Raw genomic sequence first — 4,728 nt, 5'->3', positions numbered from 1 at the left:
CCTAAGTCCCTTCTTATCTCACTAATGCTCTTTCTTTGTAGTGACCATGATTTTGTTATTTACATGACCCAAAACACAAATTGCTCCATTTAAAACCCAGGCTTTTCTACCTTTACCCCAGAAGGAAGCAAAATCTCCCTTCTTTGAATTTGTTTTTGGTGCATTCCATATGGTCTTCGCTCTATCTTGCTTCTTTTTTTAAATGTTTATTTATTTTGAGAGAGAGAGGAAGGGAGCACAAGCAGGGGAGGGGCAGAGAAAGGGGGAGGGAAAATCCTAAGCAGGCTTCCACACTATCAGCGCAAAGCCTGATGGATGCTGCATGTGGAGTTTGAACTCACAAACCAAGGGATCACGACCTGAGCTAAAATCAAGAGTTGGACTCTTAACCAAATGAGCCACCCAGGTGCCCCTATCTTGCTTTTCTTATATCCCAGGTGACACTAGCCTTTTTCTCTTCCTTGGACCATCAGTCCCTCAGGAAAGGGTCCTATCTTAAAGTTTTGAATGGAAGCTTTCATCCACCTCATAATGCTCAGTATAGTATTCCAAGCACACAAAGTACTCAATGCACATTCAGTAATAAGTCCATGAGTCCTCAAGGACAACTTAGGAGCCGAGTGGTATTGATTTCCATTTAATCTCTAGCTTTGCTGCTCCCACTAGTTTGGGAGAAGGAATGAAAGATTTGGAAAGTGTTGGGCAATTATCTGCCTTTCAACCATTCTAAGGCTTTTTATGAGCTTATTTCATTTGCTTATCTTATGTACTACGTGTCTGTCACCTTCTTCTGCAATAAGTAATAAAAATGGATGTACCTATAAAAAAAGGCCAACACCCCTTAGCAGTGGGTGCCATGTGTTCCTTTAAGGATCAAATGTGTCAGTAAATATTCAGAATCAAATATTGACGGGATTTCCTTATATATAAGTCTTGTGGTTCACCTAGGAAAGCATTTCCTTGGCTCTAGAAACTATGAAGCTATTGTAAGCATGCTCTAGAGAACAGGCTTCTGCTTCACCTGCACTTCCATTTTTACTAAGTTTTTCTCCACTCTTGCTAGGGCGAACTTGGGTAAGAAAGGCTAAATGAGTGGCTCTACCATGGGAAAGGTTAACTTAGGTATAGACTAATCTTGATTTAAGTGTCCATTCCGTATCCAGAGTCAGGTGGCTTTTCATAGGCAGGCTTGCCCAGGGGCAGGAAGTCTAGAAATCCTCTGATGATGTGCCAGCCAGTCTTGAGGGAGCTGATTGCCGAGGGCTCTGGGTGCTACCGAACTCTGCTTGAAAGTTAGCCAAACTGAGGTTAAGGGTTCCTCCAGAGCCCCAACTCTGCCCAAGACTTCCGAAACCAACTAGAAGGAGTTAGCATCCAACAACAAAGTTGGAGGTCACAATCCCAGCGCTGCCTCACTTCTGACACCAACCGCCAAGTGAAGGCGAGTTCCTCAAAGTATCAGGTTTGATAATTCACTGGAAGAAGCCACTGAACTCGTTGAAAGTTGTTATGCTCACAGCTGTGGTTCTTTACAGGTAGAGGACACAGATCAAATTTAGTTTAAGGAAAAGAAGCATATGACATAGTCAGGAAAGGCACAAGCACAAAGCTTCCATTGTCTTCAGGAACATGTTACCCTCCAGGTATCAGTATGTGAGAACATACATGGAGTATTCCCAGTCAGGGAGGCTCACCCCAGCTTTAGGATCCAAGGTTTTTATTGGGGTTTCATTACATGGGTGTGACTGATTGATCTTAGCCTCCAGGTCAACTGCATGACCCAAAGCCATCACCCTAAAGCACACACGGAGTCTTCTGCAGTGGTCAGTTGCCCTCCTCTGACTATCTCAGAGGGTGGGCCCCACCCTCAGATCCAGTGTGGCCAACCTCTTCCCTAACGACACTCCTATCAATATCACGTAGATTACATCCCAGAAGTTGAGGGCAAATGGCAAACCTCTCCATACAAAGCCAAATTCTTTACTATATGGTGGCTTAGCAAGTCTTCACTGTCCTCAGGTCTTCCACACCTGTATCTCTCTTCTTGGCAAATCCATTAAAAGAAACTAGCAAACTTGTCACTCTACAACACCTTCCTTGAACCCTTGGGCCCAAACCATAACATTGGATTAATTTACCTAATGGTATGTAACATAGAGTTGGGATTCGATGGACCAGGAGTTCTATCTGGTCTGTGAATCTCCTGAAATCATATGCAAAAGTTTGCAAGGGTGTTTTCATTTGAGTTTGGTTGGGGGTCAGAGTTCCTATATTTCTTCAGATTTTGAAGAGGCCATATCCTATAAAAGGTTGACTAGCCAAATGTGAATTCTCTTCCTGCACACCACCACTGCTGCACACTGGACTATTCCTTTGTGAGCCCTAGGAGTTTTGTTTGCCAAGAGAAGGGGCCGCAGGGGAGACAGTGTCTGGGCTGGCAGTGTAAGGGCACTTTTGCTATCTTGGTTTACAAGGCCTCTTGGGTTAATTCTAGAAGAATCAAAGCAAGCGTTTCTTCTGTCTTTCCTGGGCTCTGCAGGCCAAGAGTTTCTTGTGCTAAAATAAACAACTGGCAGTTTCATTAGACTCTGCAGAAGAAGGAAGGAAGAGGTTTATGTTTCATACCTTTTATATTATATAACAACATTACTATGCGAACTTCAATTCTTCAATCTGTTTAGTTTATTTAAACTTAAAAAATAGCACTAATGCTATAAATAGAATAAACCATGTCCAATTCTGAGCACTTACAATAAGCATGCAGCCAGTAATACAGCCCCTGAAATAATAAACCTCTTCTGATAGTTAGGCATGTGCGTGTGTGCATGTGCGTGTGTGTGTGTGTGTGTGTGTGTGTGTATCACCTTTAGATTTTATTAAGCTATAGCTGACTGGGGGTGGGGGGACTGTTAGGAAGAGCTTCTACTTGTTCTAAACTGTTGGAAATAAAAAGCCACACTTTTTTTGCATCTGTCCAAATTCTTATATAATGGAAATTATGATGTGTTGTACCAGCCAGGCCTCAACTTTGTTTTACTTTACTGAGAAATTAGAAGTCTGATTGTAAAGAAGCCATCTGTGTATCTTCAGTTTGTTCAGTTCTTAAACCATCTTGGTTCTTATCAAATAAGGAAATAAGTATTTGATGCTCTATAATCCTGATTCATTCAGGGGCATTAACTGGGCTCTACCCAGCACATAATTCAATTCCACATATTTATTACAAATATGAAATGATTGCCCTTTGATGCTTAAATTTTAGTGGGGAAGATGAGTGACTCTCAACACTCACAACATATTATTATGATTATCGATTTGCATGTCTTTATTGGACCCTTTCAAATCCCAGCAACTTTTTTTTTTTTTTTTACAGAAATAGGGAAATCCATCCTAAAATCCATATGGAGTCTCAAGGGGTCCCAAATTGCAAAAAACAAAAACAACCTCGAAAAAAAAATTGGAAGTCTTACACTTCCTGATTTCAAAACTTAATACAAAGCTAAAATAATCAAAACATAAAGACAGAAGTAGAAACCAATGGAATAGAAGAGAGCCCAGAAATAAATGCTCACATGTGTGGTCCAGTGACTTTCAACAAGGGTGCCAAGACCATTCAGTAGAGAATGGACAGTCTTTTAACAAATGGTGTTGGGGAAACTGGATATCTACATCACAAAAGAATGAAGTTGGACTCTTACCTGACACCATATACAAAATTAACTCAAAATAGATGAAAGACTTCAATGTTAAAAGCTTAAACTATAAAACTCTAAATAGAAAACTTAGAAGAGGGAAAAACTTCATGAGGTTGGACCTGGCAATGAGACTGTGTTTTATGTGCTAGTGGAGAAAAGCAATCAAGTTGGAGCCTAGAGTCAGAGACCCTGGTTCAAACTCAAGACCACCAATCTCTGCCCGTATAATCTTACGCACATTATCTATCTTCTCTAGGTCTCTGTTTCTCATCTGTAAAAAGAAGAATAAGAGAATGATCATGGGAATTACTTAAATTAATTCATGTAAAGGATTTAGCTCAGTGCCTGGCATATGGGTTACTATGAGCCATTACTATCCATTCAGGGGATGAGAGCAGAGGGCAGCATAATAGTTCTGTAGGTAGTTGTTGGAGTCAGATTTTCTACATTTTTATCTTAGTTCTACCCTTTCCCATGTCTGTGATTTTGATCAAATGCTTTACATTTCTGTAATTGAGGACCTTTTTTTTTTTTTAAATTCTGAACAATATCTCCTCAAGTTGTAAGGATGAAATGAAACTATCATCTTATCCAGCTCTTAGAAAAGTGGTTAGTCCTCTCCAGTGTTAGTTATTACAGCTGCTCCAGTACTCAGTACAGCACCTGGCAAACAGCATGTACTCATATAAGGAATTACCATGCTGCCCTAAACAATGGCATTTAGGAAGTGGGTTTAATGACGTGGGTAAATACTAATTATAAACTGTCTGGAAAACCAAGACAAGAGCTAAATATGCAATTTGATCTCAACTATGTAAGAATAAAGAATAAAGGAGTTAAAAGGAAACTTGTTAAAATATTAACAGTGCTCATGCCTTACATGGAAAAATCATGCATGAGCTTATTGTTCATATTTTTGAGTACTTTTCAAAACCATCACCAGTACTTTTTCTAATGGAAAATCGTAAAATGCAGTTAAATTAGCTGAGAACAGGAACAATAGTCAATGTGTCTCCTGTCATTGGCACGCTGG

Source organism: Crocuta crocuta, unplaced genomic scaffold (assembly GCF_008692635.1).
Source record: "Crocuta crocuta isolate KB4526 unplaced genomic scaffold, BGI_CrCroc_1.0 scaffold141, whole genome shotgun sequence".
Classification (NCBI taxonomy): domain Eukaryota; kingdom Metazoa; phylum Chordata; class Mammalia; order Carnivora; family Hyaenidae; genus Crocuta; species Crocuta crocuta.
The sequence above is the reverse complement of the archived record's forward strand: the minus strand, read 5'-3'. Positions refer to the sequence as shown.